This window comes from Chiloscyllium plagiosum, unplaced genomic scaffold, assembly GCF_037043375.1.
Source record: "Chiloscyllium plagiosum isolate Xiang-an unplaced genomic scaffold, Cpla_swu_hap1 HiC_scaffold_45, whole genome shotgun sequence".
Classification (NCBI taxonomy): domain Eukaryota; kingdom Metazoa; phylum Chordata; class Chondrichthyes; order Orectolobiformes; family Hemiscylliidae; genus Chiloscyllium; species Chiloscyllium plagiosum.
Genome location: NW_028270183.1, coordinates 102,472,566 through 102,498,257, shown reverse-complemented (window position 1 = coordinate 102,498,257; position 25,692 = coordinate 102,472,566).

The following is a 25,692-nucleotide window of genomic DNA, read 5'->3' as shown; positions in this document are numbered from 1 at the left end:
ATTTTCTATCCCATCAACCGAGTACAGTAATAACATCGATCGCAAATGGTTGAGGCATGAGAACTGAAATCAATGGCACCCCACAAATTGCATTTGCCAAAAGAAAATGACGCATTTATTCCATTTGACTCCATTTTGTTGGTTAACCAATCCTCCATCCAAGCTAATAAATTACTCCTAAACCCATGTTATCTGATCTTATCATTTACTCTTTGGAGGAGCGACATATCCGATGCCTTCAGGAAGACCAGATGTGTTCTATCTCCAGGATTCCCACGATCCACCTTGTTTGGGACATCTTCAAATAACTCAAGCAAACAATTCAAACACGATTTAGCATTCGTAAAAACATGTTGACTCTGACGAATTGTGGTTTAACTTTGCAAATGTCCTGAACAATGGACTCTAACCATTTGCCTTAAATTACAATAGTTTATTGTTACACTTTAGTCCCTAATGTAGACCATTATTATAAGTTCTTCCCTTTCGAAACCCTTTGCGTTTTCTTTGAATTCCTTTTTAATGGACACACGTTTTTAAGAGATCTGCTCCAATTGCTGTGTAAGAGCCATGTGTGGCTGAATGGACTCATCATCCTGCTGGTGCACACACTCGATGGGCCGACGTCTTTCTGGTGTTCCCATGTTGTCATCTCCAATGCCCGAATGACCTCCTCCTGTTGATGCTTTAGAGGATTGGGAGATTATGGAATCTTCCTGTTGCTGTCTAACTTTGAAGGGCTGATGGGTCTTCTCATACTTCTCCATAACAGGTGGAAATACTGAATGGTCTCCTCATGTATCCCGGAGATGGGACCGAGGGAGTGATTGGTCTTCTCTTCTTCCCATACAACAATCACGTGTCTAAATTACCTCTTCCTTTCTCATGAAAGAAGTCTCAGATAGTTTTTATCCTTATCCAATTCCCCTGAAATAGGCTCGGTGGGTTTGAATGGCCTCCTGTTATCCCAGTGTAACAATCTCCAGTCAATGTGTGACCTCTTCCGGTTCCTATGTTACAGACTTGAGGAGGCTGAATGGACTGATCCTGTTGCTGTTAAACAGGATACTGGTGCAGCATAGGCTCGAGTGGTTGATTGCCCTCCTTCTGTAAATGTATATCAGGCTCCAGGGGCTAAATAGTCTCATCCTGTTTTGGTGTAACAGGTTCGAAGGCCTGAATATGCTCCTGTTGTTCCTGTGTGACAGGCTAGAGAACGGAATGGTTCCTCCACTATCTGTGTAATTCACTTCACTATGTTCAACTAAGATCATCTTTAATTTTTGTAAACTCCAATGGCTACTGGGTCTACCTGATCATCCTTCCATTATAAGCTCGCACCTTCATTGCAGGAATGAGTTGAGGGAACCACCTCTGCGCTCCGTCCAATTTAAAACATCCTTTCTTCACTGAAGAGGCTGAATCTGTACACACTACTCCAGATGTGATCTCACTAAGACCCTGTACAGCAGCAGTAACACTTTACCAGCCTGCTTTAAGGTTCCCACCCAGGTTAGAGCTGTCTCAGCTCTCTGGCGGAATACAGAGCATTTTTGGAAGATCATTGTCCTTCTCTACTCCATCAGCATAACGGGAGATCTGGAGAAATTAAAGTTTGAGAGGATCATAAATGATGTGGTGAGATGATCTCTCGCATTAGTCTCCCCAGGGCCCACGTAACTCAGATTCTACAGAATCTAGTAAGGTGGAGTGCAAAAACAGCAATGAGGAGCAAACATTGATGGGAGTTATATATCAAAGTGAAAGCTGCGATACGAATGCTGGACATGTTATAAAACAGGAAATGAGATATACACATTTGTGGGTACTTCAGTAATAATTTGCTGTTTACATTATATCCAAACTGTGTTAACCCAACTTAATGCTGATGCTGGGAAAAATGGATTTCGTGACCACGTGTGAGATGGTTTGCCTTAACATTATGTCGAGCACTGAGCTGGAGATCAGGGTATTTAGGAATTGGTGTTGAGTGATCAGAAGAGCTAATTGAAACTTTTGCTGGAAAGGACCGTTTGGGAACAGTGACCACAATGTATTGGTTTTCTTTTATGCTGTTTGAGTACACGGAAGTTTTTGTTTTATTTGAAGTAACCTTTATAAACCCGAGTCATGCAAGCCATGAAGGTGTGAGGAGGAAGTGGGACTACAGATGCTGGAGATAAGAGTTGAAGAGTGCGGTGCTGGAAAAACACAGTCAGGCAGAATACTAAGAGCAGATAAATCGATGTTTCGGGCATAAGTCCTTCATTAGGAATGAAGCTTATTGGCCAAGAGTGCTGAGAGATAAATGAGAAGGGGATGCGGCAGGGGGAGCGGAGGTAGCTGGGAATGCGATAGTAGATGAAGGTGGGGTTGAAAATGATAGATGATTAAGGGAGACCGAACGCCTCATCTGCTGCATCCATTAAAACCAATGTGGTCTTCTCTACATTGGCGAGGCAGGAGGTCTTTTTGTGGATCATTTCAGCGAACATCTATGGGACAGCCACATTGAACAACTCCATAGCCATGTGGTTGAGCACTTTAACTCCCATTCCCACTCTGCCAAGGACATGAGGGCACTGGGCCTGCTCTATCGCCAAACCTGAGCCAACAGAAGTCTGGAGGAAGAAAGCCTCCTCTTCTGCTTGGGACCGTCCAACCAGAGGGGATCACAATGGATTTCCCAATTTCCCAATTTCCCCTAATCCCACCTGATCCCACTCCAACCTCCCAAATCAGCACCGCCTTTTTGAATGTTCCTATGTGTCCACCTTCCTTCCTATCAATCTGGTCCACCCTTCTCTCCGACTATCACTTTCAACCCCACCTTCATCTACCTATTAGATGAAAGGAGGCAGCTTAGAAAAATGCCAAGTGTTGCAATAAGCCAGTGGATTCAAAGAAATGTAGGACCCAGCAAAGGATGATCAGGAAACTGGGAAGAAAATCAAAAAGCGAAAAAGCGTGCAGACGAAAGAAAAACATAAAGACTGCTAAAAAAAGTCTATCAATGTATGAAAAAAAAACAAGAATAAGGTCAAATGTGGAACAGTTGGTGTACGTTCAGGATAATTAATTGCAGAGAACAGAGAAATCGCAGGGAAAAGAAACAGTTTCTTTGTATCTATCTTCATGGAAGGATGTCCAGAAATTCTTCCAGAAATACCAAGGCTTGTGTAAGTAAAGTCTAAGATCATTCTCATCATTGTTAAGATCATCTTTGAAAAGAAAACTGGTTTGTGTACTTGTAAATCTGACAGACTAGATGGACTTCATACAAGAATTTCAGTGGAAGCAGCAATAGACATGTTGATTGCATGGTGGATTTTCACTTTATTTTCCAACACATTCCCGAAATCTGGATAAGGAAAAGATTATAAATATTATCCAAAAGTTTATGAAAGTATGAAGATGGAGAGTGGTGAACTGCAAACCAGTTAACTTGTCATCCGCATTCGGGTGTCTTTGGACTCGATTACAAAGAACATGCTACTAGATAGTTAGAACGTAATAACATAACTGGGGAGTGTGACAATGTATCGATGAAAGGAAAACCAGAAGTGGCAAACAATTTTTGGAATGGTTTGAAGATGATTCTTGGAGACTCAGGCAATGAAGAACCAATGGGTAACGTGGAGTTAGATATTTAGGAGCTCTTTTTTTAAGAACTCATAGTGTAAGCTCATTAAAAAAAGTTAAAGCGAGAGGTAGTGGGAAGAACATATGCAAATGGAAAGTAAAAATTAGGTTTACATTCTTGTGAATTTAATTGGAATATAGAGGATGCAGCCAACCAGTTGTATCAAGTGCTGGTGAGACTAAACTTAGAGTATTGTGTATCGTTCGGAGTCCCAATCTCAGAAAGAATACACTGACGATAAAAGAACTGCAAAAGGTATCATCCAGATTAATCTCTAAAATGATTATCCAGATTAATCCCTAAAATGGCAAGATTGTCTGATGTGGAAACTCAGCCTGTGATCCTGAGTTTCAAAACATGAGAGATGACTGCAGTAAAACTTAGAAACATAGTGGGGACTGAATAACAGAGGGACATGGAGAAGTACAAATTGGCGAGATCAGTGAGAATCCCACCATGTTCTACACGGACACGTAGAAGAGAATAATCAGCAAACAGTTAGTGTCCATTAGAAACCAAATGGGCAATCTGTGTGTCAAGCTGGAGAACATTGATGGATTGTTACATGAGACCTTCACATCTATTTTACTTGGGAGAAGGAGGAGGCAGGTACAGAATTCAAGAAGATGGACTAGGAAGCTCTTGAACAGATTGATGTAAAATACGAGCAGGGATTTGAGGTTTTGTTCTGTATAAATTTGGACCAATCTCCATGTCTGAATGAGTTGTATCACAGATGGCCGTTGGGGTCAAGGGAGGAAAGACACTGACTGAATATTTTAATTAGAATCGGACCATAGGGGAGGTGCCAGAGAACTGGAACACTGCTAATACGATTCCACTTCACAGTAAGGGTGGGAGAGGTAGACCAGGGAACTATAGACGAGCGAGTATTAGATCACTGTTAAGGAAACTACTGGAGAAAATAGGGAAGGAGAAAATTGAACTCCAATCAGAGTCGCAAGGTTTGATCAGGGATAATTATCATGACTTTATCAGAAGGAAGTCACATTCAATGGGTTTGACTGCATTAGTTTGAGGAGGTGGATTGTTATGTCTTGTAGGAATGCCTTTGAAACAAATTCCACCTGGGAAATTGCAAAATAAAGTAATACCTCACAATATGAAGCATAACTTGACAAGGTACAACGAAAATTGTCTTAGTGGCAGGACGCAGAGGGTGGTGGGACAAGGCTGCTTGTTTGACTGGAGACCAGTGTCCCCTGGTGTACCCCAGGGATCAGTGTTGTGTCCCTTATTGTTGTGTTATTCATAAGAAAATACATGTGAATGTGGAAGGGGCTAGGTAAAGGGTGGGGAAGGTGTGATAAGTAAGTGTATGTTTGACATAAAGATTGGCTGGGTGGTTAGCAGTGAGGAGGAAAGCCTTAAGTTACAGGAAGATGCAGATGGAATGATCAGATGGGCAGATCAATGGCAGATAGAATGTAACCCTGATAAATATGAGCTGGTGAACTCTGGGAGAAGAAACCAGGCAGGAGGGGACTCAATGAATTGCAGCACACTGGGAACCTCAGAGTGTGCTTCTCCACACATCCCTGAATGTGGCTGGACAGGGTAATGGGCTAGTTCAGAATTGGACCTTGGGTGTTGTGTTTCCTCATCGGGCGTAGATTACAAGTGCTATACAGGACTTTGTTTTGTCCATGATGGAGCACTGTATGTAATTCTGGGAGCCACATTACAGGAAGGATATGAATGTTCTGGACAGTTTGCAGAGGAGATTCACCAGGATGTTCCCTCGGATGGTGCATATCAGCTATGGGGAGAGGCTGCAAAAACTCGGGTTGTTTACTTTGGAGCAGAGAAGGCCGGCGGGGGGGGGGGGGGGGGGGGGGGGGGGATGTGATTCAGAAGGATAAGATTATGAGGGACACGGACAGGGAGGATAGGCAACTGATGTTCCTTTTACTCAGAGGGTCAAGAACAAGGGAGCACACTTTTAAAGTGAAACGTTTGAGGTTCAGAGAGGATTTAAACATGTTTTCACCTCGATGGTGTTGTGTTCTGGGATTACTTCCTGAGAGGGAAATCATCACAGGTAACCTCACAATCATTAAAAAGTACTTGGACGAGCACTTGGAAGTGTCATAACATTCCAGGCTATGTGCCTGCTGTAGGAAAGTGGGACTAATATAGATCGTGCTGTACTTCTGTCAGCACAGAGTCTATGAGTGTATGGTGTGGAAGGTCAATTAACAAGGCAAGAATTGATGAGTTTCTGCAGAGTATATTCACAAGGGTTATTAGATTAGATTAGATTAGATTAGATCACAGTGTGGAAACAGGCCCTTCGGCCCAACAAGTCCACACCGACCCGCCGAAGCGAAACCCACCCATACCCCTACACTTACCCCTTACCTAACACTACGGGCATTTTAGTATGGCCAATTCACCTGACTGTGGGAGGAAACCGGAGCACCCGGAGGGAACTCACGCAGACACGGGGAGAACGTGCAAACTCCACACAGTCAGTCGCCTGAGGCGGGAATTGAACCCGGGTCTCTGGCGCTGTGAGGCAGCAGCACTGTGCCACCGTGCCGCCCACTTGTTAAAACATGTCAATGTGAGAAATCTGAGAAAACAAGTGCAGTTTCCTTACAGTTTGAGACAAGAGAATGGAGAATGGGGAACAGGGAAATGGCAGAACTATGAAGCCACGACTTCCGTTCTGTCTTCACAGAAATCTCAAACAATACAAGGAAAACCGAGTCTGGTGTGGGAAAATGGTAGAGTACGTGCAACATAGAACATAGTAAGTAAATGGTTTAGGAGAAATTATTGGGACTGACAGTAAAGGTCATAGACAACACTAACATAATTTTTAAAATGGGAATTATGTTTAAGAAACAGACTGGGAGACAAATGAAAGAGAATCAATGGATGTTAAACATTTTGATTTTTAGAAAACATTTGGTAAAGCTCCAAGCCCAGTTTGCAAAATCAAATCTTAGTGGATTGGGGCTAATGTATGGGCATCTTTCTAGAATGGGACTGCTGGCAGGAAACAGTGAATAGAAATAAACAGACTTGTCAAGCAACAGCCTGACATTGCCTGTAAGATATGATTCTGTAAGGAATAGGTCCTTCCACATCTAGTCAAGAAACGTTGGGGACTATTAAACAATTCAATGGAGGAAGAGATTCGACAAATAACCCCTTCCTCCGTGATGGAAGAGCCCAGCACTTTAGTGTATAAGATAAGGCTGATTTATTCGCAACAATCTTCAGTCAGAAGTACTGAGTGGATGATCTATTTCAGACTATATCCCAGACTCCTTATCACATTCCCCGGATATCTCCTGTCTCATCAGCAGGACGGATACAGCAGAAATGGCGGCACATTGGAATACAGTTGAAAGGGAATTGCTCTTGGAGTCCTCAACAGTGACTCCGTATCCCATGAAGTGTCATGGCATTAGTTTACACATGGGAAAGGAAACGTCCTGCTGATTACCATGTACCAGCCTCTTTCAACTGATGAATCACTACTCCCCCATGCTGATCAACACTTGGAGGAAGCACTGAGAGTATCACGGACGCAAGATGTACTCTGGGTAGCGGATTTCAATGCCCACCTCCAAGAACATCGAAGCTGCAGCATTACTGATCGAGCTTGCCGGGTCCTAAAGGATATACATGCTAGACTGACAAGTGGTGAAGGAACCAACAAGAGTAAAATACATACTGACCACAGACTTACTAATCTGCCAGTTGCAGAATTAGCTGTCCATGACAATATCGGTAAGAGTGGCCACCGCATAGTCATTGTGGAGTCAAAGTCACACTTGCACATTGAGAATAGCTTCCGCCATTGTGGGTGGTACTATCACGGTGCTTAATAGGGCAGACTTTGAACAGATCTAGCAGCTCAAGTCTGGGTGTCCATAAGGTGCTGTGGTTCATCTATAGGAGCAGAATTGCACACCACACAACCTCATGGCCTGGCATATCCCCCTCACAACAATTACCATCAATTCAGATGATCATCATTGGTTCAATGGAGTGTGCAGGATGGCAGGAGCAGCACTGGGCATACCTGACAATGAGGTGTCAGCCTGGTGATGACACCAAACACGACAACGTGTGTTGCAAACAGCATAAGCAATAAGTGATAGGCAGAGCTAAGTGATCCCACAATTAAAGCATCAGATCTAAGATCTGCAGTCCTTCCACACCTAGTCTAGAAACGTTGGAGACAATTAAACAACTCACTGGAGGAAGAGATTCCACAAATAACCCCTTCCTACATGATGGAAGAGCCCAGAACCTCAGTGTATAAGATAAAACTGGTCCATTCGCAACAATCTTCAGTCAGAAGTGGTAAGTGGATGATCCATTTCAGCCTCCTCCAGTGATCCTCAGCAATTCAGTTACCAGTCATCAACCAATTCGATTCAGTCCACGCGATATCCAGAAATGGTTGGAGATACTGGATACTCCAAAGGGTCCATACTCTGACAACATTCTGGCAATAGTACTGAAAACTTGTGCTCCATAACTTGCTAGTCCCCTAGCCAAACTGATTCAACACAGTTACAACAATGGCTTTCCCCGATTATGTGGAAAATTAGGAATCTAGGAATACTGCGGCGATTAAATCACATCCTGACTTACAAACGTCTGTCCATCATCTACAATGCATAAGTCAGAAGTGTGATGGAAGACTCCCAATTTGCCTGGATGAGTGCAGTTCCAACCACACTCAAGAAGCTTCATACCATCCAGAACAAAGCAACCAGTCTGACTGTCCCTTCATCCACCGTGTGGGTGGCACGGTGGTTAGCACTGCTGCCTCACAGCGCCTGAGACCCGGGTTCAGTTCCCGCTTCAGGCGACTGACTGTGTGCAGTTTGCACATTCTCCCCGTGTCTGCGTGTGTTTCCTCCCACTGTCATAAAGATGTGCAGGTCAGGTGAATTGGCCATGCTAAATTGCCCATAGTGTTAGGTAAGGGGAAAATGTAGGGGTATGGGTGGGTTGCGCTTCGGCGGGTCGGTGTGGACTTGTTGGGCCGAAGGGCCTGTTTCCACACTGTAATGTAATCTCATCTAATGCTCCCCCATCAACGCTCAGCAGCAGCATTGTTTTACTATCTACATGCTGCAATGAAATGATTCACCAAAGATCCTCAGATAGCATCTTCCCAACTCAAGACCATGTCTATCTAGAAGGACAAGGGCTGCAGATGTATGGAAGTACCATCATATTTAGGTTCCCCTCCAAGCCAGTCACCATCCTGACTTGGAAATATATCACCGCTCCTTCACAGTCGCTGGGTCAGAATCCTGGAATTCACTCGCTAATGGCATCAGAGGTCAACAGCAGCAGGTGGACTGCAGCGTTCAACAAGGCAGCTGGCCACCACCTTCTCAAGGGCAATTAGGGACAGGCAATAAATGCTGGCCCAGCCAGTGACACCCAGATTCACGAAATAAATAAATAGAAATGAACAGAGGACGGTTGCTGAGGTGTCACAGGGATCGGTGCTTGGAGTCCAGTTGTTCACAATGCCCTTTAAACATTTGGTTGCTGGAATCAGATACAATATATCCCAGCCTGCTGACAGCACTAACGGAAGTGGGATTGTGAGTGGGTGAGGAGGATGTAAAAAAGCACCGAGAAGACGAAGACAAGTGGAGTGAATGGGTAAATACGTGACAGAGGGAGAACAATTTGGATAGAGGTGATGGTGTGTCCTTTGGTGGAAATGAAAAATTGGCAGCCTACCATTTGAAAGGGATTGGTTGAAACATGTAGATTTACAAAGGGACGTATGCTCCCTTTTGTTGTTTCCTTCTGCATAAACCTCTGAGCTTCCTGCAGCACAGTGATTTCTGTAACCAGAAGTCAATACTAGGAATGACATTGCCACGCTGACCAGTGTATATACAACTAGCAAGTGGGGAGCTATAACATTGAAAAGGATCTGGATCTCCTTGTACACCAGTGACTGAAAGCAATATTGCAGGAAAGAAAGCAGTTAAGAAGATAAATGGTGTGCTGACCTTCATTTCAGGTGGATTTGAGTCCAGGAGAAAGGGTGTCTTACTGTAGCTGTACAGGAACTTCGTGAGACATCATCTCAAATTAGATTAGATTAGATTTTAGATTACTTTACAGTGTGGAAATATTGTGCAGTTCTGTGGGCAGTTCTGATCTCCATACCTAATAAAGGACAAACCTGGCATTGAGAGAGAGCAGTGAAGGATCACCAGACTGATCTCTGGTATGACAGGCTTGTTGTGGGAGCAGAGTTTGGGGTGACTGAGCCAGTATTCCATGGGGTTTAGGAAAATGAGTGGAGATCTCAGTGAAATATACAAAACTCTGACAGGGTGAGACAGATTGAAAACAGGAATGGTAATTCCCCTAGCTGGGACGTCTAAAACAAGGAGCCACAGTACTAGGTACAGACAGGCCATTCTTCATTGAGATGAGAATAAATGCCTGTACTCAACGACTGGTGAATATGGAGAATTCTCTCGCATCTGGAAACGAAGACACTGATTATAAATAAGGATTTAGAGACAGTAAAGGGATGGTGGGAGAGCAGGAGTATGGTGTGGAAATGAAGGGCCAGACATGGTTACATTGAGTTGGGTAGCAAACTCGATGGACCAAACATACTACTGCATTTCCTATTTTATAGCTTCCCAAGGTTACTCACATTAGCGAATATGTATATCGTGTGGGGTAAGTGCATTTAGGAGATTTTTTTCCATGAACTAGAATGGGGAGGCTCAAAGTGTTGTATGACCTACTCCTTTCCCGCTGTTTCTGTACAGTCTGTGGGAAAGCTCTGTAAATGTTGTCACAAGCTCTCAGATGTAAGGAAGGGGGTCTCTGCAGGGGCGACAGGACTGTGTTCCCATTCCATTTTCTGACACTGATGCTGAGGCCGGATGTTCTGTCCGGTTTCATCCTTTCAGACCTCGGAGTAGTTTGATACAAATGAGTGCCCTTGCTTGGCCGTTTCAGAGACCATTGAAATGTTTATCACATGTCAGGTCTTTGGAGTCAGTTTTAGGCCAGCCCAGGAAATCACGGGAGATTCACTTCCTAAAAGTATATTGGAGAAGGAAATTCTCTTTACAATCGATATTGGATTCAAGGTCACTATTACTGACACCAGATTTTAGATCTCGATATTTTATTAATTATCTTTAACTTCCACCCGCTGCCAGAGCATTATCCTGGTCTGGATTAGTAATCCAATGACATTTCCACAGCAGCACCATCTCCACATGGGGACTTGTCGGAAACCACACTGAGCTGGTTATTTCTGTGCTGCTTGACGACTCTGTCAAAAAGAACTCCCACCAATTTTACTGTCGTGATGGGACTAAGGGGTAGTAACTGGTCAGATTGTAATGAATCCACTCTTAGGGAATGAGACGTAGCTGAGTAATTTTCCACATTGCCAGGGACATGTTAGAGTGGTATCTGGAATGAAACAGCATCCCCAGGGACATGGCTTGTTGTGCAGCACAAGTCTTCAGTCCTATTGCAGGAATGGTGTCAGGGCCCATTGCCTTTGTAGTATCTATTGTGTTCAGCTGTTTCTTCATGATGTGTACAACAAATCGAATTGGTTGAAGATTGGCATCTGTAATTTTGTGGGCATCATGATGAGGGTGAGGTGTATCACCGACTCAACACTTCTGGCAGAGGATGTGCAGATAAAACATCCTTCACTTTTACACTGATGTGCAGGCCTGTTCCATTATTTAGGATGGGGATTTTTGTGGAGCCTTTTCCTCTGTCATTTGTTTACTTGTCCATCACTATTTATGACTGAATGTGGCAGAACTGCAGGGCTTCGTTCAGATCTGTTGGTCAAGTCCGGTAGCTTTAATGAGTTAGCATCAGGTTAAGGTTCATGTGATTCTGACTCTGATATGTTCACCCAAACTCGTCACTGAAACATAGATGGTGTCGATGGTAATGGCAGATTGAGGAGATTATCCTGGGCAAAATGTTACACGTTGTGGTTTAATGCATGTCTGCCTCTCCCGCTGCTTTGGTTACAGCACTACATGAATACGCAGTTTCGAGCTGGAATATCTGCAATGTAATTCTGCTGTCTGTTCCCCAATTCTCACTGAGACCCATTCACCCATCAGCCCTGCACTCAGTGACCTAACCTGGTTTCTGATGTGAAAATACTTCTATTTTCAAAATCTCATTCTGCTGAACTGTTTTGTTGTTGTGCTACCAGGATACATGAACACCAACTAGCCACCAAAAGACATGACCCACTATCACTAGTGTCCATACATTCAGACAAAGAAGGACACCATGTTGACTGTGACAACACACACTTCCTAGGACAAAGCCACGCACGAAAGTTCTTAGAAGAATGACATTCTAGCCAGAAGTACATCAATAAACACAACAATTTAGATCCTATCTACCTTCCCTTGAACAAAAAACTGGAAATGACATCACGCATCTTAAGAAACCAAGAGCTATAAATACAAAGACGAGACATACCACCAGTGCATTACCAGAGACTCTGTCTGATGATGTTACCTAGTCATGCTGACGAAACATCTGAAAACAAAGCTTCAAGCTCAGCGAGCTTACTTGCATATTTATAAATGGTTACTTTTCTCTTAATAGTCGAATTTGCGACACTCATGTTTTAACAGAGTACGAGGCGAGGTGAGCTTTTCTGGGTGTGTGGTTTAATTAACAGGGGAGTTCGATATCGCCATCATAATGTTTTGAGGGCTTGTCGTACAGGGTTTGAACAGATTTGGAGTGCAAAAAGTCCCAGCAGATTCCATCGCTTGGCAGTTAGTGACCTAGACCTTCAAATGAAACAGGTGACAAAATTCATTTAATTTTGTTTCCTTGTGGTTGGTTAAATTAAAAGAATTGGCATTTAACATTACTAAAGAGGTTCTGAGGTTTGAAGACGATTCACAAACTTGCTGACAAAGTTTAGAAAGACAAAGGAAGGGCATACTTTTAGAATGAACATGTAGATTAGAATTGGGTTTCACCAGGGACAAAAGGAAAGCTGTCACCATAATGGAGTTGGTCAAGCACTTTGGTGTATCAGAGAAGCAGGAAACTGCAGTCGAGTTAGAAAAAAACTTAAATTGCAAGTGGAGCGATTGGAGTTAGAAGATAAAGAGAGAGACAGAAAGAGAGAGAGAAGATAGCGAAAGAGAAAGTGAGGAAAAGGAAGACGGGGAGAATTTGAAATTCAGAAATTTGGAATTAGATAAGAAAGTTGGAAAGTTCCTCATTCCTGAAGAAGGGCTTATGCCCGAAACGTCGATTCTCCTGATCCCTGGATGCTGCCTGACCTGCTGCGCTGTTCCAGCAACACATTTTCAGCTCTGATCTCGAGCATCTGCAGACTTCACTTTCTCCTCCAAGAAAGTTAAATTAGCAGAATGAAGATGAAGGGAGAAAGTAGGGATGTATAAAACTGTGTTAATTCATTGCAATATTTCGGTGAGAAAAATGCCAAAACCTTTTTTTATTTCATTTGCAAAATTGGCTGAGCAGATGTCATGTCCAGTGAACCTGTGGGTAATGCTAGTTCAGACTAAGCTGGTGGGTACAGCTTGAGAGGTATGTGCAGTGCTGTCACATGAGAGAGCAAGAGATTATGCAGATGTCAAACAGGCTATTTTGAGTGCTTATGAATTATAACAGAAGAATATAGACAGCGGTTCAGAAATATAGAGTTGGAACCAGGTCAGAGTTATGTTGAGTTTGAAAGAAATAACCACAGTCATTTTGATAAATGTGTGCAGGCCTTAAAAATGGATAAGGGTTGAAAGACTCACTTCCATAGACGGTAAGAATTCATGTGAATGAACAGGAAGTTCAAGAAGTGAGAAGCACGGCAGAAATGGCAGTTAAGTATGCATTGGTGCATGAGATGAAATTTAGTTTCTAGGAGGATTTTCATCCTGTTGAGGGATAGAAATTGGGAGAAGGGGAGATCCTATACTATAAAACATAGAGAAAAGCACACTGGCAATAGTTTACCACAGGTGATAAAGAAGCCCAAGGGGATTGAAAGGTGGTGAAAGGCCTCAGGTGTTCTCACTATAACGGAGCAGAACAAATAAAACTGCAGTGCCGATGGTTTAAGAAGGGCACTGGGAAAATTTGTTTTCACTGCAGTAAGCTGGGACACACAGTGCTGGGGGTTGAAGGAAGAAACTTTGGGAAAAGATGTGGCAAAAAAGTTTAAGCCAGTGGTATTACTGAACCTGGTAAAGGAGACCCCAAGTAGAGCCGAGGAGCTGCAGGAGAGTGCACACCCGAGGCAGGGGCTATGTATGGAGTCAGTGCCTGATAACTATAAAGAATTTGCCTCCATAGATAAACCTTACTAAGAAAAAATGGGGTGTGGGGGGAGGACAATAAGTTATAATTTTGCAAGATACGGGATCTGTTCAGTAGCTAATAGTTGAGAAGCAAGGAACCGGAAAGGCACAACAGATCAAGCAGCATCCGAAGAGCAGGACAATCGACATATCAGGCATAAACCCATCGTCAGGAATGTGGCGGGGGGACAAGTGGGCTAAAAGATAAATACGAGGGTAGGAGCTGGGCTGGCTGGAGGGTCACTGGGAGGGAGATAGGAAAATGTAGGTGGGAGTGACAGTGATATGTCGGAGAGAAGGTGGAGTAGATAGATGGGAAGGAAAATGGTCAGTTAGAACAGTTCCAAAGGCCAGTGCTAAGTTGAACGGTTGGATCTGGGATGAGGTTGGGGAGCGCAGATTTTGAAATTGGTGAAGTCAACGTTGATGCTGAAAAGTTTGAGAGGTCCAAATGTCCTACCACCTATCCACTTCACCCTCGTCTCTGACTTGTCACCATCACCCCCACCTGCATCTACCTATTGCCTTCCAAGCTATCTCCCACCCAACTCCATCCGCACCCTCCTATTTATTTCAGAACCCCCTTCCCCCTCCCTTACCCCCACTTTCCTGATGAAGGACTTATGCCTGAAATGTCAACTCTCCTGCCCCTCGGATGCTGCCGACCTGCTGTGCTTTTCCAGCCCTACACTTTTCAACTCTGATCTCCAGCATCTTCAGTCCTCACTTTCTCTCGGCCTCCAATTGCAAGAGATGGAAGTATTTTTACTCTTTCTGACATGTTACTCAACAGCGTGATAATTTGTGGAATGGGGACAGAAATTAAGCATTCCCTGTTTAACATTAGGTTGGAGTGCCAAATCAAGTTTGGGCAAGTAACAGTGCGATTGAGGGACAGGGTGTCAGTTCCAGGAATGCAGTTTATTCTTGGGAATGATTTAGCAGGATCCAAGGTAGGAGAGGCACCCCTTGTGGTGGTGAAGCTAAAGTAAGACCAGGGAACTGTGCAATTAAAAGAAAAATACCCAGGGATTTTTCCAGACTGTGTAGTAATAAGATCCCACTGTCATAAGTTACAACAGGAAGGAAAACCGAAAGAAAAAGCTAAAGGAGTTGATGCACGGAAGACTCAGGCTAAAGCATTTCTAGTGGCTGGAATGCACAAGGACGTGGTTAATTTTTGTTGTACATGTCATACATTCCAAATGGTAGGTAAGTCATAGTCAGTATTAAAACCAGCACCTTTGTTGCCAATTCCTGTATTCGAAGAACCTTTCACGTGGGTTATGATTAGTTGTGTAGCTCCCCTTTCCAAATTAAATTGGAAACCAATATCTGCTGATCATAATGGATGTGTCCACCAGATTTCCAGAGGCAATTCCATTACGGTGTGTTAAGGCAAAATGGGAGGTGGAGGAGTTGGTCGCTTTCTTTACTCGCTGTGGGCTACGCAGTGTGATTCAGTCAGACCAAGGATCTCATTTTACCAATCAGCTATTTAAGGACATCTTGGATAGCTTCGGCACACTCAGTTTAAATCAATTGCATCGCATCCCGAATCCCAGGGAGTTTTGGAAAGTTGGCATCAGATGCTGAAGATGATATTAACGGCGTACTGTCAGAATTACCCGAATGATTGGAATAAAGGTGTCTCATTATATTGTTTGCCATTAGAGATGCCCCACATAAATCTACTCACTTTACTTCCGTTGAGTTAATATTCGTATATGAAGTGAGAGGTCCTTTGAAATTAATTAACTATAAACTGATAGGACCGAAATCGGATATCTCACACTTGGATTATGTATCTGAGGTGAGGGAGAAATTAGATGGAGTAGGTGAGTTAGCTAAACAGCACCTGAAGAGGACACAGCATGGAATGAAGCAGGTGGCAGATAAAAACTCTGAAACTTTGACGATTTCCCGTGGGGATGACGTGTTAGTATGCCACCAGTGGTAGGAAATCCCTTCAAAGCCAAGTTTAGTGGACCCATTCAAACTAACAAAATGTTGAGTCATTTCAACTATCTTTTAAAGATACCAGAGTTGACAAAAAAAGTTAGAGTACGTCATGTGAATGAATAATGCTCCAGACACATTTAAGACTCAGGAACAGAGTTGTGGCCAGATGTACAAATTGTGTAGTTTATCTATATGATGTAGTGTTCTTTAGCAAGTGATTGAAAGCTCACATGTTACAGTTGGCAGAGCATGTTGAACGATTACAAGAAGCAAACTTGGTAATAAACTTAAAGAAAACAGAATTCGCGGAGGCAGAGGTGACGTTGTTGGGACATTACATTGGCCATGGGAGGTCGGCCCCATGGAACACAATGACGAAGGGCTTTGAGGAATTTCCACGACCATCCTCGAAGAAAGAGGTGCTTCGGTTTTTGGAACTGAGTGGATTCTATCGGAAGTTTGTTCCAAACTTCAGCAGCGTATTGGCACCTCTGATGGGTTTATTAAAGAAGAACACAGAATTGTGGTGGACAGAATAATGCCAGGAGACATTTGAGAATTTTAAAGCAGGATTAATCACCGCACCAGTTTTAGCTGAACCAAATATTTTGAAAAACTTTGAAAATTGCATTTGATGCTCGGGATATAGGGCTCGGAGACGTATTGATACAGTAAAATGATGATGTAATGGAATGGCCAATTAGCTACTTGCCGAAAAAACTCAATATCCGCCAGAAAAAAAATGCAACATCTCCATTATTGAAAAAGAATGATTAGGTTTCGCACTGAACTGACAATATTTTCATGTTTATATGATAAACAAATTGTCAGAGATGATCGTGGACAATGACAAATCTCTCGCATTTTTTGAATATTTAAAGAACAGAATATAAGAGTATTTCATTGCAGTCTTATTTTACCGACTTTAAACTTACAAAATGTACATACTGTGGGTCCTACAATGTGATAGCAGATGTGTTATCGCAGATTTAACGGAAAAAGTTTAGATAAGATTCGACTCATTGCAATATTAGTTATGCGTGCAGAATTAATATGTATGGTATAGCTGAGATTAATAGTTTTGTAATTCATAATAATGGGATTAAGAATTAGAGGAAAAGAAATGAAGCCATCTTTTCATTCTGCTGCTTCATGTTTTTTTTTCCTGAAGCGGGGAGGTGTTATGAAGCCGAAATCATGTTCGGTCACTTTAAGACAGAGCGGGTTTTGCTGAATAGAAAGTACAGCCACAGATGCCAGCTGAATGTCGTTTATCAGAAATTGCCGCTTGACCTTTATCAAGTGGGGATGTAGGTTGAGAAATGGCAAATGGAGTTTAATATAGACGTGTGAGATCTTGCATTTTGGAAACTCAAATCAATTTCGGAGTTTCATGGTGAAAGGGAGAGTCTTAAGGGGTGTAGTGGGCAGAGAGACCCTGGTGTTCAGTGCACGGTTCTCTAAGAGTGGAGTCACAGGTAGACAGGGCAGTGAAAAAGGCTTTTGGCACATTGGCTGAGTGCTTAATCAGTAGAGCTGTGAGAGACGAAGAAATGGCGATGCTGAAACACGAGGAGTGGCAGCGATCACTTATTTCCAAAAGAGACATTGATAGGGTGAGAAATTCCATACGTCAGTCAGAATTGATTGGTTTGATTTATTGCCACATGTACCTCAGTACAGGGAAACACTTTATTTATGAGAAGTGGAGGCAGATCATATTAAGCATGGCCAGGCAGATCGTAGGGTGGAAATAGACTTCGACAGAGTAAGGCATACAGGATACACTGAAAAGGACAAAGTTAAAAATCACACAACACCAGGCTATAGTCCAACAGGTTTATTTGGAAGCACACTAGCTTTCGGAGCGACGCTCCTTCATCAGGTGATTGTGGGGCGCTCAATCGTAATACAGAATTTATAGCAAAAATTTGCTGTGCGATGTAACTGAAATTATACATTGAAGAATTGATTGTCTGTTAAGCCTTTCATCTGTTAGAATACAGTGATAGTTTCACTTCTTTCAAGTGTAAATCACAAAACCCTTTTTTGTATAAAGTTGCATTCTCGGGTTAGCTGTTAACAATGGTGATAGCTAGACAATATGTTGAAGGTGTTAGCCCCCTGTGTTCTCTGTCTATGCCCTGACGTTTAGATTGATTCTAATCTAAAAAGTGCGATAACAGAGTTTTACATAAATTCATGCAGTTTTTGAGCTCAGAGTTCTATATGAATGTATGCAGTTTTTGAGCAAAATGCAATGTAACTCTGCAAGTACAAAAAACTTCACCACACAAAATATATGTGTGCATGTGGGTCTTTGTCTGTCTGTGTGTGTGTGTGTGTGTGTCTGTCTGAGGTGGGGGTTGTGAGTGTGAGGAAGTGTGTGTGTGTGTAGTGAGTGCATAGTGTCTTAAGTCTGTGAGGGGGTGCATGTGTGGGAGTGTGTGTGTCTATAAGGGTGTGTGTGGGTGTCTGTGTGCGCGTCTGTGTGTACCTGTGTCCGTGTGTATGTGAGAGTGTGTGTGTAGGAATATCTCTCTGTGTGTGCGTGTAGTGCAATGGTGATCACCTGTAATGTGACATGAACCCAAGGTCCCGGTTGAGGCCCTCCCTATGGGTACAGAACTTAGCTATCAGCCTCTGTTCGGCCACTTTCCTCTGCTGCCTGTCCCGAAGTCAGCCTTGGAGGATGGTCACCCGGAGGTCCGAGGCTGAGTGTCCTCGACCACTGAAGTGTTCCCCCGAGAATGCAACTTTCAAAAAAAGTGTTTTGTGATTTACACATGAAAGAAGTGAAACTATCACTGTATTCTAACAGATGAAAGGCTTAACAGACAATCAATTCTTCAATGTATAATTTCAGTTACATCACACTGCAAATTTTTGCTGTAAATTCTGTATTACGATCGAGCCCTCTACAATCACCTGATGAAGGAGCGTCGCTCCGAAAGCTAGTGTGCTTCCAATTAAACCTGTTGGACTGTAACCTGGTGTTGTGTGATTTTTAACTTTGTACACCCCAGTCCAACACCGGCATCTCCGAATCATGAATAGGACAAGCACTAGACAAGATCAACATGAATAAGATCAGCATTATTTGAACTTAGAGAGTCCATTCATCAGTCTAACGTGACTTTCCTAATAGTTTATATGCCTTAATTAACTCTCCCACATGGTCGAGAAGTCGGCACGGTGGCACAGTGGTTAGCACTGCTGCCTCACAGCGCCAGAAACCCGAGTTCAATTCCCACCTCAGGTGACTCTCTGTGTGAAGTTGGCACATTCGCCCCGTGTCTGTGTGAGTTTCCTCCAGGTGCTCCACTTTCCTCCCACAGTCCAAAAATGTGCAGGTTAGGTGAATTGGCCAAGTTAAATTGCCCGTAGTGGTAGGTGAAGGGGTAAATGTAGGGGGATGGGTCTGTGTGGGTTGCGCTTCGGCGGGTCGGTGTGGACTTGTTGCGCCGAAGGGCCTGTTTCCACACTGTAAGTAATCGAATCTAATTGGCATGTGAATCCGTACAGAACGTTATGTTGTTCACAATCCCCAACAGCAGCCACAATACCTTCCATCTGAAACAGCTAGCCGTTCCCGCCAGGTTTCGCCCAACATAGAGAACACCAGGCTGTCACCTCGGAGATGGAACATGCTTCCTTGAGACTTCACACAAGACATATGACTTCCCTCCTCACCGCGAGTAAACCACATTAAAGTCCCACGTGTGTATCATGAGTGATGGCGCCACGAGGTACAACGTGGAACAATCTGTCTGTGCAGCCTCTGCTGCAACTGTTCATCATGTTAGAGCATCAATTAGGAGACAGTGAGGACTGCCCATGCTGGAGATCAGAGTAGACTGTAGTTTGCTGGAAAAGCACAGCAGGAGAGTCGACATTTTGGGCATAAGCTATTCATCAGGATCAGCACCAATTACCCTATTCTGCCCCTGTGTAAGTGCATTGAGGTAGGAATGGCCTCCTGCTGTTCCTATTTCAGTGGCTCAACTGACTGAATAGCCTCCTACTGTTCCTGTATAAGTGGCTCAAAGGGCTGAATGGCCTCATTCTGTTTCTGTTTAATTGACTCAAAGGACTGAATGACTTCTTCCTTGTCCGGTTGGACATGGCCAAAGGCCGGATTGGGTTACCTCTGTTTCCTGTTGGACAGCTCGATGTGCTGACAAATGTGATGATGCTGCAGCTTTAAGATTTCATTTTGTCCTGGTTTCTTTTAAGAGAGAGATTGGACCAGCTGGCTAGTTAAGACCACTGGGAAAACAGCGAGGGAGGCCTTGGGTTTATTTTAATGCAGCCTGAATGGGTGTGGCCAGCTCTCACAGTTTAGGATCTCAGCAACATCAGAAAATATTGGGGTCTACATAGAGTTGGCAGCTTCAGGGAATGTCTCCTGGCTGCTACTCTGTCTGAATTTTCTCTTGCTGCTGTTTTTGATTCCTGGATTGGAGAAATGTTTGTGACATTCTGTGTCTGAAAATTCCTTTTTGCCCAGGGCTGTGTTTACGCGATTTTCCTATATTGGAACAGTTCATTAGTAATCGCTCCACGATCTATTATTCTGTTAATTTGACCAATAGAATTCCATTATTCTAAATTCCTCTTTCTTTGGATTCATTTTATCTTCCGTGTTTAAATAAATGGCGTTTTGCTTCACACAGAGTAGTATGACCAGTCTCATTGCATCTGGAACAGACAGTTTACATTTCCTTTAAAATACGAAAACATTAGAGTCAAGGCTACCGCCTTCAAATATTTTCGAGGGGCTCTGGTGTGGTCCATCACACTGGACGCCTTCCCTTCCTGAGTAATAGGCTTGAGGCACTGAATGGGCTGTCCCTGTTCTTCTCCAATAGTGTCAATGGGCTGAATGGCTTCCTTATATTCCTGTGAAACCAGCGAGAGCTGCTGAATGAACTCTATTCCACTGTGGCAATGTGCAGTGCCAGGCAGTGCTGTTATATGAATGTTACAGACCATTTAACAGCACAAACCTGACTGGTATCTGGGTCGTACTGCACATGGACACAGACCGGTTCAGGAGCTGATGGGCGACAAATCTTCTGAACATTTTGGAATCTTCGGTGACCATCCCCACTTCTGATCTTATGTTGCGGCAAGTGGGGGCGGGGAGACATTGATGAAGCAGCTGAAGCTGTTTGTGAAGAGGAAGCTACCCTGAGGATCTCCCACAGAGGTGACCGAGGACTGAGATGGTGAACATCTTCCTTTGTGCCATGTTTGACTCCAAACACTAGACAGTTTAGTCTGATTCCCATTAAGTCCAGTTTTGTGTAGCTCCTTGATGTCAACAAAAGCCAACCACTGCCTTGATATCAGGGCCAGTCATTTTTACCTGAACCATTGAGTCAACCTCTTTTGTCCATATCAATAGGCCATGGTATAGGAACAACGCGTGTTTTCTTCAAACAAATGGTATTGAATATCAGGGTTCCTCTTCTCAAGAATGTTAGGGAGCATGATTACTGAAAGTATTTGAAGAAGAGGTAGATGTATATTGACCTGACAGAGAGTTGAGGGCGATGAAGAATTGGGTATGAAAGAGGATTTGAGACCAAGAGCAGATCAGCCATGATCTTAGTGAAGGGCAAGGCAGGCCTGGTGAGTGAACGACCTGTCCCTGTTTCTGATGTTCTCACATTCTGTTATTGGAAATTTAGCAGGTGTTATTGTCATAAATGTGCAATTACTGAATATTGGAGTCAGGGAGACCAGATGATTTTGTGAGCCACCTCTGGTGAGTATATGGGTTGTATTCAGAGCCAATCTGCATCTACAGCATGACCAACAAATGAAGCACAAGTTGCAGAGAGGGGAAGCTCTGTGAAGAGAGATGAGGGGCCTCTTTCATAACTGTGCCTGGAGTTTCCAATTACATTTCCCAAGTCACTTCAAAGCATGTGTGACAGTCTTGAGAGGCTGAATGGTCTCCTCTGTTTCTGTGCACCAGATTATAAGAGTAAGTGGCCTCCAACTGTCCCTGTCTATCAGGTATGAGGGGCTGAATGGAACACAGAAACATGGGACTGAGGAGCAGGAGTGGGTCATTAGACACTTTGAGCCTTCTCCACCAGGAACTACGATTGTGGCTGATCAGATTGTGGTCTCAGCCCCACTTTCCTGTCTGGATCCCAATATTCGTGACTTACTTCCCTGTCAAATATTTAGTACTGCAGCTTTCAATCAATGTGAACATAGAGGCATGATTATCTTCCAGTGAAGAGAATTCCCACTTGAAAGGTCATTTTAGAATTTTTCATCATCCTTCTTGTAGAATCAGAGAGTCATGCAGAACAGAAACAGACCCGTTAGTCCAACTTGTTCACTCCAATCAGATATCAAATCTGATCCAGTCCCATTTGCCAGCATTTGGCCAATATCCCTCCTCTTTCAGATACTTTTTAAATGTGCAATTGTAACCACCTTCATCACTTCCTCTGACAGCACTTTCTGTACACACACACTCTCTATGTGAAACATTTATCTTCAGGTCCCTTCTAAATCATTCGCCCTCTCTCCTTCAACCTATGCCTCTGAAACTGATCTCCCCTACCCTGAAGAGCAGAACGTGGCTGTTCAGAATATCCATTCCCCTGATGATTTTATAAACCTCTATAATGTCACCATTCAGCCTCTGACACTCCAGGGAGAAACACCTCAACCTAATCAAACTCTCCCTGGGACATCTGTGTAAATCTTTTCTGCAGACAACCGCATTAAATGCAGTTTTCTTAAAATGGCCTTCCCAAAATCGTGTACAGATGCAACATGCCACTCCAACTGCTATACTCAATGCTCTGACTGATTAAGGCAAATGTGCCAAATATGTTCAGCACCACTCTGTCTACCTGCGACTCCACTTTCAAGGAACAATGTCCCTTTGTTCCATAACACTCCTCAGGACTTTGCCATTAAGTGTATAATTCCTTCCTAAAATGCAAAACTTTATATTTATCTTACTAAACTTCATCTGTCACTGCTTGCCCCTTTTTCCCATCTAATTGTGGTCTCGATGTACTCTGAGATAATCTACTACACCACATTTCTGATGTCATCTGTAAACTTACTAACTATGTCCCCGATATCCACATTTATGTTCTTTACATAAATGATGAAATGCATTGAACTGAGCACTGATTCTTGCAGCACACTGCTGGTCACAAGCCCCCAGTCTGAAAAATATCCCTCTTCCTTCAAGCCAATTGTGACAAGCTTCTTCTGTGTCCCATGTGACCGAATTTTTAATCTGTCTACCAATTGGAATGTTATGAACACCTTGCTGAAGTCCATATAGACAATGTCTACCAAATTGCCTTCATTAATCTTCTTTTTTATCTCTTCATAAAACTCAACCAAATTAATGAGACTTGATTTCCCATGAGAAAGACACGTTGTCTATCCCGATCAGCCCTTGCCTTCCCAAATGTATGTAATTGTTATCCCTCAGAAACCCCTCCAACAACTTACCCACCACTGACATCAGGCTCACCGGTCAAGAGTTCCCTGACTTTTTGGGTCACTGTTTCCTTTTCTCGTCCCACTCCTCCACTGCTCACAACAAATGTTAAATGTGACCAGGTTGGTGATATGGCCGATAAGAAAGGTGTTAGACTGGGGCAGGGTCAGTTTTAGGAACAAGTCAGGCTAGTTTCTTTAATCTGCTCAAATTGCACGTTTATGATCCAGAGCAATGTTACTCAAACTATGATGGAAAGGTGAATGGCAAACTGTTTGGGTATTGCAAATATGTAATCAATATTTCCCTGTTTAAAATGTTGAGACAGACACACAAACACAATCTCTGCAATTTGAACTTGAAAGAAATTTGTCCAAATATTAGTGTAACTTATGATAAAAGGAAAAATTGAGAGATTGTCCAAAATGTGATTCGGCTTCTGAAGATATTCTACTCACACAAGCTGCTAGCAATGGGATTTCATCCTGGGACAGTTGGATTTAGCTGAATTTCCTTTGCATTAGGCAGTGAGAAGATTCCAATGAATTCTGGCCAGTAATCACCCAAAGGGTAGCACAGTGGCTCAGTGGTTAGCACTGCTACCTCACAGCACTAGGAACAAGGGTTCTATTCCAGCCTCGGGCGACTATCTGTGTGGGGTTTGTACATTCTCCCTTTGACTGCGCGAGCTTCTAATAGGTGCTCCATTTCTCTCCCACAGCTCACACTGTGTACATTAGGTGGATTGGTCATGCTAAGTTGTCTGTCGTATTCAGGGATTTCTAGGTTAGGTGCATTAGTCAGAAGTAAATCTCAGGGAACGGGCCTGGCAAGGTTACTGTTTGGAAGTTTGGTGTGGACTTGTTGGGCCGAAGGGCCTGTTCCCACACTGCATGAATTATTTAAAAATGAGGATGGCAATGATGACCGGATAGACGTTTTTTTTTAGCTCACACACATTGCTGTGATGAGGAATAATGAGGGAGAGAGAGCGAGTGTAATAGGCCATTCCTTCTCAGGAAGATTACATTGTCTCCCTCTCTGAGTTGAATCACACAATAATGTCATCCTCTCCCAAACTGGATCATGTGAGGTCTCCTTGTATAATGTCCAAACTATGTCTCCAACACATTTCCTGTTCCATGTCGATGCATCATTGTTGCCATCTCGCACAGAGCCATACCCTTAGCAGAAAATGGTCTTGGTCAATTTGAAAATGTGTTTATATGTCCCTGCGTCATTAAAAAAAAATAATGTATTTAGAATACCTGCGTTAAAATCAAAGCATTTTTGAAAGAAATACAGATATTGCTGGAAAAGCTCGGCAGGTCTGTCCGTACCCAGATGCCTTTTACATGCTGCAGTTGTACCAGCCTCCACCACTTCCTCTGGCAGCTCATTCCATATGCGCACCACCCTCTGCGTGAAAATGTTCCTCTTACGCCTCTTCAAAATCTTTCCCCTCTCACTTTCATCCAATGCCCTCCAGTTTTGGACGCCCCTAACCCGAGGGAAAACCCTAACTACTCACCCTATCCATGATCATTCTGATTTTATAAACCTCGAACGCTGCACGATGTGACTCCAATCAACACGAATAGTTGTGCTTTCAGTCATTCCGGGCCTAAATTCTGAAATTCAATTCTCCATCAGATCATAATTCTACAACCAGTTTAATCAGTTTGTTCAGATGTATCATGGGACACTTCTGTGGGATTTACACCGAGATCTTAGTGCCCGGAGGTAGGGACACTCGCACCACTCGGCAATAACCATAAAGCTGTAACATTATTCTCCTGCGTGTTTGTTCATCAGCCTGTTCTGACATGCTGTGACATACCTCTGCAACAGGCAGGACTTGAATCCAGTCCTACTAGTCCAGAGCTAGGAACACGACCACACAAGTTCAGGAATTAAAATCAAATCCAGAGTTCTGGTTCAGAGCTAGGGTCACTTCTCACTACACTACCATACCCAGACTTGGGTCATATTTTAAGTGCCAGCTTTCAGCTCAGTGTGGATTTATTATAATCAGGTTACCATTACGGAACTACACAAACACTTTGTATTGTTAAACAAATGCAAGATATTTGTCTCAACTGTAGGATATTGAGTGCACGTGCTGTGCTATCGAAATTAACTATGAACGTCTTCAATCGCTATTATCTGTAATCTACAATATTAAGAAAAGAAATCCTGCAGTCACAGTCTGCCCA